Source organism: Pecten maximus, chromosome 11 (genome assembly GCF_902652985.1).
Source record: "Pecten maximus chromosome 11, xPecMax1.1, whole genome shotgun sequence".
Lineage (NCBI taxonomy): Eukaryota > Metazoa > Mollusca > Bivalvia > Pectinida > Pectinidae > Pecten > Pecten maximus.
The window spans coordinates 5,072,536-5,088,513 of NC_047025.1; the positions used below are offsets into that span (position 1 = coordinate 5,072,536).

General features: G+C 35.9%; 1 protein-coding gene across 3 annotated transcripts in view; it reads left to right on the forward strand.

Annotated features, from left to right (window-relative positions):
* The window catches only part of LOC117338182 (alpha-2-macroglobulin-like), a 240,187-nt gene that overhangs the window by 167,424 nt on the left and 56,785 nt on the right, over window positions 1-15,978 (forward strand). The gene's annotated exons all lie outside the window — the stretch shown is intronic.

Below are 15,978 nucleotides of genomic sequence, written 5' to 3' on the forward strand. Positions count from 1 at the left end.
CGAAACTCGGAAACATCATTATGGTGCTTCTTGGAAATAGTTTGGTAGCATAAAATTCCCTCTTATAAAAATGTTATTTCCATAAATGCATCAGTTTAAAGTAACGTTACTCAGATCTTAAGATGATAATGTTACCGCCATCTGACAATAGTTGTTGAATTTATCCCGAACATTTGTGTTGATGAGTTTGATCATGCAAGAAAAAGTGTGATTTTACAGAGTTTGCCTGAGGGAATTTGTGTAAAATTCCTACAGATCTGCTTCAACGCCACTCCATAGACATGGTTATCAGATTCTTCGCTCCATTGTATAAAAATGATAACTCCCATGACTTAGCATTTCGATTAGATTCTATACTGGCCCCATTAGAGAAAAAATCGGATGATCTTTAATGACACACATCCGAGTAGTGTAATTCCCTAGCCAATGGCCGTGGGCAACTTCATAACATCACACCAGCGCTTGGATTACTGAACAAAACCAAACTTTGTGAAATTTGATAAAAGGTGTGAGTAATTTGGTGATGGTCTGAGGCTTGAAAAAAAGGCCACGGATCTAAAGATTATCCGGACGCCATCAACAGATGTTGGTGAAAGCCTATTTCAAGGTGGACACCAAGACAAGTTCTGATTTTTATAAGCGACAGATAACTCTAGATCTCTGCGAAGTATAAACAAAGGGAAGATAACTCTAATAAATGTCATTTCTAATTAATTACATTTGAAGCTCGCTAATATTAGGTCAAAGTGTAAATGTTAACCACTTTGTGTTGGAGGTCCCACGAACCCAGGGTGTTTACACATGGAAATAAAATGGAATTCAAATGGCATTTCCTTTTGCTAAGGGCAACTACAACACAAATCAGTAGATTGAATTAACAAAAAATACTCATTTTAAAAGGACAATTTCAAACACAGAAAGGTGAATTTAAGAACAATTGATATACACATACATCACCATAACTGGTGATTAAGAGGAAAGATGAGAAAAGATCAAACTTGCAACTTAATTTTGGTCAGGGAGCATAATTGTTATGGATATAAATGTATAGTAACACTGGTTCTTTTGAGTTTGGATTGGTAACATTATTTGAGCATGTATTTAATAGTAACATCGTTTGAGCATGGATATAGTAACATCATTTATTTAAGTGTAAATATAAATCAACTATGTTACTTACAAGTAACATAGTCGATTTGAGGGCAGATTAGTAACGTCATTCATTTAAGCTTGGATTTGAAAATTATTTGAGTTTGGATAAGTAACAATGTTTAAGCGAGGATTAGTAACATTCTTTGTTTGAGCATGGAATAGTAACATTGTTTTTGAGCATGGAATAGTAACATTTTTTGAGCATGGAATAGTGTAATATTGTTTTTGAGCATGGAATAGTAACATTTTTTTGAGCAGTGAATAGTAACATTGTTTTTGAGCATGGAATAGTAACATTTTTTGAGCATGGAATAGTGTAATATTGTTTTTGAGCAGTGAATAGTAACATTTTTTGAGCATGGGATAGTAACATTTTTTGAGCATGGAATAGTGTAATATTGTTTTTGAGCATTAAATAGTAACATTTTTTGAGCATGGGATAGTAACATTGTTTTTGAGCATGGAATAGTAACTTTTTTTAGCATGGAATAGTAATATTTTTTTGAGCATGGAATAGTAACATTTTTTGAGCAGTGAATAGTAACATTGTTTTTGAGCATGGAATAGTAACATTGTTAAGCGTGGATTAGTACGTATCATTGTTCATTCAAGTGTTGTTGAATTACTCTTTCTTATATTTTATTATTTACCTGTTGAAGACCTGACTGTATAATATAATGATAATTTCGCTGTAACATATGTTTTAATTACTCATCTGACTGTTTGTCTTATTTGTCCGACTCTCTTCTCTCACTCCTTCAACTGTCTTCTTTTACTCTTGACCTACTTCAGTAATAACATTACGCAGATGTTACGTTGAAACACTTTAATGGCCAATTCGATTGGTGTCTGTGTTTCCCCAGTGTAAAACTTGTCATGGTATTAATTAATTGGCTGCGTCACAGTATTATTGATGGGCACATCTCTTACTAGGCGGCTATATTCTTCAGAGATGCTGAAGGGCTCTCTCTGCTTTCCTGAAAGATAGCAGCATTCAAGTAAATTGGGATAAACAAAATTTATTTTTAAAAGTAAAACATCTTTATGTCTCTCAGTGCTCCTGTCAGACTGTAAATTCTATCCCGGAATCTTGACATTGTCTCTTTCTGACGTGTCACGTTTGATACATTCTGTTTACGGCAATTGCTGCGGAACCTTTCCGAACCGACCTTACAATTGGCATGTCACAATATTTGGTTGATTTAGGGAAGGGTCAGTTTGCAAAGGTGAAATTGTGCTGTTTGTATCTGAATGTTCAGCTCTGATTTTGTATATTATGTTTGTTATACACACTTTCTCTACTTTACTTTGGATCAAAATTAATAAAAACACTGATCTAAAGTTTGCTAGTTCAAAATTTCATTTTGCTAGTGGAAATTTTAGGCACTCGCAATGAATTGCTTGTGATGAAAAAAGTTAATTTTGACCCCTATGTAACACCAACGAAAATTTACTCATGTCAGAAACAGTTTAAGGTTTCAATTGAGAATAAATCCTTTCTGTGGTGGTGCCGACAGACTCATTACCGACCTAACGATCCCTGGTCACAGGTACTGATTTCGTGCTCCACTTGTCAGGACTCCTCTTGTGATGGTTTAGGTACAATTTACAGACGTAAAAAAGCTTGGTTTTCAGAATTTAGACATCAGGATTAGAAAGTTTAAATGTATTACTATATATAGATGAAAGAATTTCTTATATTGCTGTTTCCATTCGGTAATGATTTGTTTATGGAAGTTCCAAGTGATGACTTATTTTCTTGATAGATTCATATATATCTTTCTGTGGTCATAAACGAAAGTGATTGGTTTTTGAAAAAGAAATAATTATGTTTCAGCAGTGATCGATGGGTTGTTGAAAAGAAAATATTTCACACAGATGCAAAGAAATATGATCAGCTGGGATTTGTAGTCAAAATATCGAGTCTTGACAAAGGGAGGTTATCAGTCTCTGATTCCATTATGATGAATTGTGTATTTCATTTTGTTTTATTTAGCCTGGAAATATATATGAAATATGTATTGTGTTTTTGTTAATTATCATAAACATCTGTCTAGCGTCCAGTAGCTGCGAAAAAATCCCGGTGACACATCGAATATGTCAGTTTCTTTTAGAATCAAAATGTCGAATATCACATTGTAAAATCATCTGTAGCACCCTTCAATGTCACTAGTAATAGGGTAATGGTCTTTTTCCGTGGTTTTGTCAAATCACCAAATCCACACAATACTGGCAGGTCAATATTTGTGAAGCACTGTAGATCTATCACATGGAGAAAATTCAGGATATTTGGCAATTGATTCTGCCTTATTGAATTCCATTTGATATGTCTTCCCTCAATATTCATTATAAGGGCCCGCGGTGGCTGATTGGTTAAGGTGTCCCGACACTTTAACACTACGGGTATATATAGCCCTCCACCTCTGGGTTGCGAGTTCGAAACCTACGTGGGGCAGTTGCCAGGTACTGACTGTAGGCCGGTGGTTTTTCTCCGGGTACTCCGGCTTTCCTCCACCTTCAAAACCTGGCACGTCCTAAAATGACCCTGGCTGTTAATAGGACGTTAAACAAAAACAAACAAATATTCATTATTCTTTACTGTGATAAGAATATATTAACAGATATTTCAGTACATAGACCAATTTTAAAAAGGCTGAAACAGGCAATTACATATATAAATGGAAAATCACTAAAGGCAGTCACATAAAGAATGATGTGCCAGCAGGAACGCTGAGAAAATAGAAGGAAGGCATGCTCAAAAAACAACAGGAGGCATGTTCAGAAAATATACACATTCTCAGAAAATAGAAAGTATGCTCAGAAAATACATAAAGGAAAAGGCATGCTCAGACAATATATTCAGGAAACACAGAGAGCATGCTCAGAAAAAATATATAGGAGGCATTATAACTCAGGGTGAAAACAGACCTTTGAGAAACCAGACTGTCTCTGTGAGAAAACAAACTATCTCTGCAGTACAAATGACTACCTCTGGTATAACAGACTATCTCTGTGGTATAACAGACTATCTCTGTGGTATAACAGACTATCTCTGTGGTATAACAGACTATCTCTGTGGTATAACAGACTATCTCTGGTATAACAGACTATGTCTGTGGTATAACAGACTATCTCTATGGTATAACAGACTATCTCTGTGGTATAACATACTATCTCTGTGGTATAACAGACCATCTCTGTGGTATAACAGACCATCTCTGTGGTATAACAGACCATCTCTGTGGTACAACAGGCCATCTCTGTGGTATAACAGACCATCTCTGTGGTATAACAGACTATCTCTGTGGTATAACATACTATCTCTGTGGTATAACAGACTATCTCTGTGGTATAACAGACCATCTCTGTGGTATAACAGACCATCTCTGTGGTATAACAGACTATCTCTGTGGTATAACAGACTATCTCTGTGGTATAACAAACTATCTCTGTGGTATAACAGACCATCTCTGTGGTATAACAGACTATCTCTGTGGTATAACATACCATCTCTGTGGTATAACAGACCATCTCTGTGGTATAACAGACTATCTCTGTGGTATAACAGACCATCTCTGTGGTACAACAGGCCATCTCTGTGGTATAACAGACTATCTCTGTGGTATAACAGACCATCTCTGTGGTTTAACAGACCGTCTCTGTGGTATAACAGACCATCTCTATGGTATAACAGACTATCTCTGTGGTATAACAGACTATCTCTGTGGTATAACAGACTATCTCTGTGGTATAACAGACCATCTCTGTGGTATAACAGATTATCTCTGTGGTATAACAGACTATCTCTTTGATATAACAGACTATCTCTGTGATATAACAGACTATCTCTGTGGTATAACAGACCATCTCTGTGGTATAACAGACCATCTCTGTGGTATAACAGACTATCTCTGTGGTATAACAGACCATCTCTGTGGTATAACAGACTATCTCTGTGGTATAACAGACTATCTCTGTGGTATAACAGACCGTCTCTGTGGTATAACAGACCATCTCTGTGGTATAACAGACCATCTCTGTGGTATAACAGACTATCTCTGTGATATAACAGACTATCTCTGTGGTATAACAGACTATCTCTGTGGTACAACAGACTATCTCTGTGGTATAACAGACTATCTCTGTGGTATAACAGACTATCTCTGTGGTATAACAGACTATCTCTGTGGTATAACATACCATCTCTGTGGTATAACAGATCATTTCTGTGGTATAACAGACCATCTCTCTGGTATAACAGACAATCTCTGTGGTATAACAGACTATCTCTCAGTGGTATAACAGACTATCTCTGTGGTATAACAGACTGTCTCTGTGGTATAACAGACCGTCTCTGTGGTATAACAGACCGTCTCTGTGGTATAACAGACCGTCTCTGTGGTATAACAGACTGTCTCTGTGGTATAACAGACTATCTCTGTGGTATAACAGACTATCTCTGTGGTATAACAAACTATCTCTGTGGTATAACAGACTATCTCTGTGGTATAACAGACCATCTCTGTGGTATAACAGACTATCTCCGTGGTATTACAAACTTTCTCTCGAGAATTCTTTTGTATTGTAATTTTCCTTAACTTCAGTTTGTAGCTGTACACCTGGGCCTTTGTTGTATCCTAATTACGGTGTTATACAGCTATATGTACAGGTGATACCATACAACTATGATATATACTCTACATTTATGATCAGGTTATAGGTAAGAAGACCATTACTAACCGATGACAAAGCTATATATTCAATAGTGGTGTCACATATTGCAAGCCAATTAATCTACCAACACAGAATATCATCAAAATATATAGTCCATTTGAAACAGGAAGTGCCTTTTTATTTGTTGTAAATTAAAATTTGCAAACCTATAGGATGTCATAGAAAACTCCAACATTTCTACAAGTAACCTCAGCATATTTGATACATAAATGTATCATAAAGACTAAGCCGCGTTGTGATTGCTCTGTAAATGCGGCCGTACTGCCGTATGTCTGAAACAATTTAGTGTCCACTCCATAACTTTGTATATAATTATATACATTTTTTTTTTTTGAATAATAAGAGAAATCAGTCTAGTTTTAGAGACCCTTAGGCATCAGTAATGGATTTAGCCGGAAACAAGCTGGTATGAATAGCTTGCAGGCCTACCCAAAGGTTACCCAAATAAATGACCTTGACCTACTCCCTTGGTTTTAGGGATCAAACATTTAGAAACTTGTATTTTTGAATGTTTTTTATGCAATCCTTAAGAAATTTGAGAGCTGGCATGCTGGGATAGCTGTATAAAGCTCAAAGTCAGAATCAGAATAACAGGTTTACAATTATATGTATGTATAGAATCAGTTTAATTAATACACACTTGGATGCCTAATGTACCTGGTTAAAATCTGAAAGTTTTTACCCTTAGAAATTGAATTGTTTGCACTCTAACTTATAAGTTTAAGCCATGCAGCCAATCTTTCCGGGCATCTTTTTACGTGGAATTGAACGACCTTTCCAGCAGTGCAAAGTATAATCAAATCTGACTTATGTTTGTAAAGTTGAGAAAAGTTTTACTTTTGATCTTATTAAACCATTTTGGCTGTACCATCTGTCCGCTGCCAAGTGATGTTATATTTATTTTTAGGTTTAGAATTAGCTTAAAGGGAGGTACTGATGATATACCGTACTTTGTGATATTTTTTTGGCATCGCCAAAATTTGGCATTTTTTGCTTAAACCAGGGTGGTTTAATATTGGTGCGTCAAATTTTGGTGTTGACCATCATGTGTTTTAAATTTTGGCACTTACCTGTAGTTATGTAATTGATATGTTTGTTCATAATACGCTACGAAAGTCTACATCGAGTGGACAAGTACACAATTTTGGTGTGTTTAATTTTGACTCATTCACCCCAGACGCCAAATAAACCAAAATATAACCACATCCAAAATATCCAAAAGTATGGTATATATATAATGTGTGTGTTTAGTTACATGTAAAATCATATCCATGCAGTCACATTAAAAATTGATACAATTTGATTAGACTGTGCCAAAAAGATGTTGGTGAAAATTTCAAATTGTTTAATTCTGGAAGAATTTTTAAGTTGTACTGATAAAAGTCATAAGGAAAAATTAATTTTGCTGGGAATTTAATTCAGGAAAAATTATTTATACTCAATTAATTGGGAAGAATTATGCTGATATGCATAGTTCACCTAGAAATGTGTCGGTAAATGCTCAGTAAATGCTCAGTAAACGCTTGTATATATCCAAGTAATTAACCCGTTTTTGATTAATAAAAATAAATAAGCATGCCTGTCAATAAAAATGAAAGCTTCATCGGTAAATGTCATGATGTGAAGTAAGATTCATACCACTGCTATCATGTGTGTTATAGTTAATACCCGATGTTTGGCCACAGACTGACTCCAGTTGGCACACCAGTGGTAATCCAAAAGCATTCTTCAGCATCTGTTTCATAGCATTGCAATCAAACTTTGAGAAATGAAGAAGTACGTTTTTCTTTCTTTGTAGATTGAGTCGGTTCAAAACACAAACCATGCAACGAAAACTCGAGAAAGGCGATAGGGAATTATATATGTGTTTGATAGGAAAAGATCAACATTGACGGGCTATCTTTGGTCCGTTGACAGAACATTTCAATCGTAAACAGCTGGTACAGCTAGGAAATGGTCCAAGTGTTCGTGCAGTTCGGCAGTGTTAGACTTCCATTGGCATGATTGGGTAGTTTTAATCTCTAAGCTGTCAGAAATATTCCAAACATCGATCCATTGCATCAAAGTCTTAAATACTGATTATATCTGTCATAAAGTTACCCCAATTTTCATTTCACATGTTTTTAATCTTTTCTAAAAGAATGGAATTGGTATTGAAAATTTTTATACTAGAGATATGTATTAAGTAGAAAAAAGTGTTCTAAAGCATATTACAGATATATTAATGGTGCCTGTTTAAAGAACTTCTTGTGAAATAACTTAACTTAAACTAAAAGAACTTCTTGTCAAACAACTTAATTTAAACTAAAAAGAACTTCTTGTGAAACAACTAATCTTCATCTAAAAGAACCAGAACTACAGATTGACAGTAATAGTATGGAGAGATTTCCTTGGTAGAGAGTGCAGGGTCAAATTTTGGCCAAAAGGGGATATTGAGCTTATAATTAACACAATTATATTCCTTAAGTACAAAATGAAAAATGTCAATTAAATCAATGTCAAGCAGAAAATGTGTATCAGAATGGTGGTCTAAATTATCTCCCTTGTTCACTTTTTAAGTAGTGTTTGTGAATATCTATATTTTTAAATATTGTGTCCTGGTTTTTTATGATTTTGAGTTATGATTATGGTTTTGGTTTTGTTTACATCTTAAGAATGTCATGAAACAGTCAAGGAGATTGTATATTCACAGTGTAAATAAACTAGAAAGTGGTTCCCCTTGGGTACAGAAGCTGGGCTTGCTGGCCAAATGAGCATTTGAAACCTGGATTAATATGGGGTTAGAATTACAGATCCTTTGGGCCTCTTGTTTTATTTCTGTCTATACTAACTACTAGACCTACCACAAACTTATTTGTTATCGTAGGGAGCCTGGATTCTATCTCCAAACCACAAACTAGAAAATCTTGGTAAAACGTTTCACTTTAGATTAGACGGACTATAATAAACCATTCTCTGAGATGATGATAAGGCTAGTCTCCGATTATGAATACGGGTCATATTTTAGCAGATATTAGGAGACCTTAAAGGCATTGATCTCTTTAAATTGACCCAGATTATTGCTTAGTGTCTGATGTATGAAGTACTGCCGTAGTTTGCCTGACATTTATGTAAAATTATCTGTTCTACTGACCCAGTGGTGGAAAGCCTTTTCAGGTCCAGTCGGTGGGAATCTTTCATAATGCTGGCCGGGAAAAATCGGTACGAGTCCATTTAGTTTTACTCCTCAGTGAATATGAATCATATCGGTCAAAGATTGTCTGTGCAATGTAAGAAAGTCTGATGGAATTTCTGTCATTTCAGAGGTGGTTTATATATATACAAATGTGTCTGTTCTTTTGTGTCCGGTTTTAACACGCTCCAAATAAAGTAAATTAATTGCTGGTCATTCATGCGGTCACTTTACCTTGACCCCTTGTCCTTTGTTTTGTATTCCTATAAGTGGAAGTCACATGGTCGCAGATTTCATGAAATTAGCCCTAAATCTACAAAGGACCTTGATAATTAAGAAGACATGTTTAAAGGCAACTGAAGATTTTACAGAGTAGAGTCGTAAACTTCGTGTGGAGAGCAATCATCTTATTTTAGATATTTAGAAAACCAAATTTCAGCATCAGTCTGTTTTTAGCTCACCTGCCCCCAAGGGATTTTCATGAGCTTTATGCCGTATGTCGGATGCACCTTCCGTTTACTCCAGGCCAGCTGTCCAGCATATACTTTTCCCTTTAAACAACTTCTCATTAACCAAGACTGGCCCTGAAGGGGTCATGCTATTGGGTCAGTAGTGTATATGCTGGAATACAACGGCTTCCAACTTCATTAAAATGAATCATGTTGACCTACTTTCATGGTCACAGTGGTCAAATCGTTAGATGACAGATGTCTTACGTAGATCTCAATTAATTACGAAAAAAACGCTCCGGGTCATTGAAGGGCTACAGAATCCGCTCAAATGAATATAAACCTATATTAAGTTCACTCTTATATCAGGATAAAGAATTCTGATTATTGAAGCATCTGGATCAGTTTCAAAGCTGTATAAGCAGCAGGTAATTAAGCGATACAGGCCCAGTGGGCCCCTTGTTTATTTTATTTTTAGTGGATTTTTTTTCACATTTTTTAATTTTTTTTTAATTTTTGTCTCCATAGTTTCAGAGTTTCTGGTCAGTGATTGGTTGAAGGATAGTGAGCTATATTTAGGCATCAGATTTTACATGAATCGTAGCAGGTTGTCTTTGATACGGTCAGTTTGATGTTTTGAATGCATCACCAAACTCTGCGCTATTATAAAGTGATCGGTCAGGATGTAAAATGTTACTTTAAATGTTAATCAATCATATGGACACGTTTATATCCTGTCCAGCTTAGATCAATAACTGGCCAAGATATTGACCAGCACTGACCGGTGTTTGGTATATGACTGGACTTGTGGATTCTGAGGGCTCAGGCTATGCTATAAACTGGACACTTAAAAGATGAAGAAACTTTGTTTTTAGAAATAATGACCGATATGGTCATAATCTGTAAACCTGAGAAACTGCCAGTTTATGAAAAAAAATTCACATTGTTTCAGAATTCTGATTATTAAGCTTTGGTTAAACTACTGAGGTTTTGATGCCATGGTGTCTTTCCGGTGTCCATACAGACAACTGAATTTCTCTAAAACCAATTCAGAGACCTATAGAGACCTGATATTTGACCTGTATCATCCATAGGGTAAAGGGCTACTTAAGGTTTGTTCAATTGAAAGACCTTGGCCTACATTCAAGGTCACAAAGATTATATACACATGAAGGCTGAAATCATTTAAACAGATTTTAAGCTCACATGGCCCAAAGGGCCGGTGAGCTTATGCCGATGGCGCAGTGTCCGGCGTCCGTCATTATTTCCTTTAAATCCCTGCTAGTCCTGAATGCCTGAATGGATTTTGATGAAATTTGGTCTAGAGCATTATTTGGCAAAGGAGGTCTAACATTGTCTAAACAGAGGGTGTGGCTCCCCTGGGGCCGGAGGGAGGGGGGGGGGGGGGCAAATAGGGGAAATTGAGGTAAATCTTTTAAATCCCTACTAGTCTTGAACCCCTGAATAGATTTTAATGAAATTTGGTCTGGAGCACAGGAAATCTAACATTGTTTGAATGAGGGTGTAGCTTCCTGGGGCCAGAGGCGGGGAGCCAAATATGGGGAAATTGAGGTAAATCCTTTAAATCCCTCCCAGTCCTTACGACTAAATAGATTTAAAGGAAAGGTTTGGAGCATTATTCGGCACAGGAACTCTAATGTTCTGATATCATTTAAACAGCTTTTAAGCTCACCTAGCCCAAAAGGGATGATATGATAGAAGGCATTTGGGGGTAAGTTTTTGGAAAGCTTGTAAGTCCAAAAGTATACACCTTACACCCTTATATTTGGTTTATACATCTATTAGAGGTCTAGGAGTGATGTTATGTGATGTACAATTTCAAAATAACATGCTTATACATATATGAAAAATGAGTGTGATTGCTGCTGCCAGCGAGCTTTACAATCATTGATTGCACTTGTTTTCTTTATCAAAAACACTGGATATGTTATTAAAACAATTCAAACGTGAAGGAAAATGTTGAGTCCTAGCAAACAGATTCAATAAACTATCTGTATTATGTAAATGTAGGTGTATAATTATTAGGAGAGTGGGGGGGGGGGGGGGGGGGGGGTTACTTCACTTTAAAATCAACATTATCTAAAGTAGTTTCTGCAAGTTATATTGTAGTGTGTGTTTCCCTCCCATAAGTGAAATTAAATTGGCCTTTCTGCAAGTGCCAAACTTTTTTTTGCTAGTTGTTTTTTTTTTGCTAACTACACAACAGGTAATAGACTCAATCTACTGTGATATCCCATTCATCTTTACCAACAGGTGTGACTCCTGGCTACTGAGGCTGAATGTGAATTATACAGGATGTGGTGGATCTCAAGTGCAATTATATGGAATGTCATTAATGTGATAAAGACGTTTTCTCACAGGTCAGCTGGCAATGTCAATTAATGATATAAAAACGACCTGTCCTTGATAGAATACGATTAACATTTTTTATGAATTTAAATCAAATACAACACTTCATTTAAAAAGCACCACCTGTCTTTCATTTTTAAATTGTAGTCGAGAGACGGGAGGGACTTTGGAGTTTTGTTCTATTTTTGTATTGCACATACCTCAGAGATAGGTAAGAGTACGAATGTAACTTTCTAATGTCTCACCTGTTTCGGAGAAGTGGAACATAAATTGCATTGACCTGAAATCCCTCCCTCCCTCCCTCCAGAAGCCTGAAATAGATTGTATTGACAACCAAAGATGTGACGGAATCGATCACACTACTTTAACAGTGGCAGCAATGCTAGCTGCCATATTTCACTTTCTTGTCAATTAAGATTTGGATTCAGCAGCTGCTTGGACTAAAACGGCAATAATTCAATGCAATACGAGCCATATTTATCATAAGTGAAGAATTTACGAGACTGCCTGTTATGTCATATGACTTGTGTCATCTTGTTAAATCTGTCGGGCTCTGTTTTTAAAAACACATGATTGTCAAAATTAGCTTAAAAGTTTTTTGTCTCGTTAAACCATGTTTAAGGTATCATATCGAAAAGAAAAGCTAAGTGTTCCCTCGCATGCTTCTATCCGGGCCAACAAGCGTGATAAATATAAGTTAATATAACTTTTCACAATTGTTGTAAAATAAATAAAGTTTACATTAAACTTTTTTTTAGTGTGTATATATAACAAGATTTATACAGATTAAAGCATTGATGGATTAAACAAAAATGTATCAGTCCTACATTAAATTATCTTGTCATAGATAATTATTTTAAGGCAGGAACTGCAGTTACCAAAATAAATAATCTAGATGAATGCTTTCAACAAGAGAATTAAGTGTTAAAATACTATCACCACTAAAATTTGTAAATTTGCAGTAAATTATTATCACCACTAAAATTTGTAAATTTGCAGTAAATTATTATCACCACTAAAATTTGTAGATTTGCAGTAAAATATTATCACCGCTAAAATTTGTAAATTTGCAGTAATTCAAGAAAATCTGACAATTAACTTCCTCTGGGTTATATAAAAGCCTGTTATTTGAATAGAAGATTTTCAACTTAATTTCAAACAATATCCCCAACTTCATGCAGGGTACTCTTATAATACTATCGGCCTAACAACATGCAGATGTGTACTCTTACATGGCCATCAATGTTTAACCTGAAGATTTCCACCACTAGCCGATCAGGCTCTCAGTGTCTGGATTTCTGCCTGAGGATAACTGCTAGTCACTGTGAATCGACATCCAAAACACAACTTACCTCAAATTAGTGACATATTTCTGTAATGTGAAGTATCTGGTATAGTGGGCCATTGCCTACCTAATGTACAGTACACGTATTATGATGTGTAGATATAATAACGAGAAGAAGAGGGGTGCCCTTCCCTCATCTCGATGACTCTAACACCCTATTACTAGAGTAGGATGCCAATTTTTATGGCAACAATAAAGAGACTATAGTTTTACCCATCAAGTATGATAAAACAAGGAGATTGATGTCAAGGTCAATCTATCTGAGTCAAGGTCAATCTATCTGAGTCAATATGAGTTACCAACAAGACTCAAGTTAGGTACAAGTCAATATGAGTTATCACTAAACTTGAGTTAGGTTTGAATCAATAAGAGTTTAATACCATCAAGCTTGAGTTGGGCTTGAATCAGTATTATTTATCACCAAGCTTGAGTTAGGTCAGAGTCAGTATTATTTATCACCAAGCCAGAGTTTAAGGTCCGAGTCAATATAAGTCATCACCAAGCTTGAGTTAGGTCCGAGTCAATATTAGTTATCACCAAGCTTGAGTTAGGTCCGAGTCAGTATTAGTTATCACCAAGCTTGAGTTTAAGGTCCGAGTCAATATAAGTCATCACCAAGCTTGAGTTAGGTCCGAGTCAATATTAGTTATCACCAAGCTTGAGTTAGGTCCGAGTCAATATTAGTTATCACCAAGCTTGAGTTAGGTCCGAGTCAATATTAGTTATCACCAAGCTTGAGTTAGGTCCGAGTCAATATTAGTTATCACCAAGCTTGAGTTAGGTCCGAGTCAATATTAGTTATCACCAAGCTTGAGTTAGGTCCGAGTCAATATTAGTTATCACCAAGCTTGAGTTATATGTCTTAGTCAATATTAGTTACATGTACCACCAAGCTTGAGTTATGTCTTAGTCAATATTAGTTACATGTACCACCAACCTTGAGTTAGGTCCGAGTCAATATTAGTTATCACCAAGCTTGAGTTAGGTCCGAGTCAATATTAGTTATCACCAAGCTTGAGTTAGGTCCGAGTCAATATTAGTTATCACCAAGCTTGAGTTAGGTCCGAGTCAATATGAGCTACCAGAAAAACTCCACTTAGGTCAGAGTCAATATTAGTAATTACCACAAAAACTCCACTTAGGTCAGAGTCAATATGAGCTACCACAAAAACTCCACTTAGGTCAGAGTCAATATTAGCTACCACAAAAACTACACTTAGGTCAGAGTCAATATGAGCTACCACAAAAACTCCACTTAGGTCCGAGTCAATATGAGCTACCACAAAAACTCCACTTAGGTCCGAGTCAATATGAGCTACCACAAAAACTCCACTTAGGTCCGAGTCAATATAAGCTACCACAAAAACTCCACTTAGGTCCGAGTCAATATGAGCTACCACAAAAAACTCCACTTAGGTCAGAGTCAATATGAGCTACCACAAAAACTCCACTTAGGTCCGAGTCAATATTAGTTACTTACAAACTCAAGTTAGGTCATAGTCTATACAAGTTACCAACAAGACTTGAGTTAAGATTGAGTCGTATTATGAGTTACAAAAAAGACTCAACACAGAGTCAATACTTGTATACGTACTGGGAAACCATTCATACAAAGTACTTGTTGTATCTAGAGATTGTACCATGAAATGCTCAGCATAAAGCCTTTTCCTATAGCTGTGATTGACAACGCACATCCTTATTAAATTACTACAAGAGCTGATACAGCTGAAGCCCCGATGTGATGAGTATTGGACCACAGTATTTTCCCTTGGATGTTAAGATAAATCCACAAAATAATTTTAAAATCTGGTTTTGAAATTGAAGCCCTAGTGATATCCCATTTCGTCTACCAATTACGATGGAATTTGAAGCAGGCACTTTAATATGAAAATCACTGTACTTTTGATTTCTTAGACCTGGATAAAAACTTGCCACATACAGTTGGAACGTTATTGGAGTAGCTCTGAAGTGCCTTAGATATAGAGCCTTAAAACAAGAAAATCACTTCTGCCAAAAATAAATTCATATAGATGTTGCTGTTTTGTCTTTATTCTCACGGCACCAATGCTTTAGCAAGGATATACAATTTCATCACTTTGAAATCTAATAAACTAGAAAATTTTCGTCGCTAAACAGTCAGGCAAATTTTCTTCAAAGCCTTGCATGTTCGTTGTCGTAGTAACCGGTAATTCAGTTGTCCGAGTTAATTCTCTTGTTTTAAATTTTCTTCGGGATAAGGCGCATGTCAAAACTTCGCTGTCTCCGTAGCCACAAGCCATTGTCTCAATCAGTTTTTGTTCATAAAGCTTTCCAAAACAACTCTCCATTTTCTTTAATAATTTGAAGAATTACAAAAATGCAGGAAAAGGTTTTGAAAAAAATTCCATGTGATCTTCTATAGAATGCTAGGCTCCTGACACCATTGGGGGTTATTTGCCCCTCACTACACAGATCTCATACATTATCATTTGGACTTGCATTTCCCTGATACTCAGATTTCTCGACGGAAGAAATATTTCAAAGAAAATTGACACTTTATGGAGACTTGTATTGAGTAAACAATTAAGATTCTTTTGATGATTGTCATATCTCATTCTTATTGAACTGGGTCTTAAAACTAATCATAGAATTAATCTATAAAAATCATTGGTCTAAAAACTATCGTTGATCTTGGTCTGTGAAAACCCTGAAGACTCACTGTCTTTGAGTTTAACCTGAAAACTCATTGTATTTGAGTTCAGGCTGAAGACTAAGTG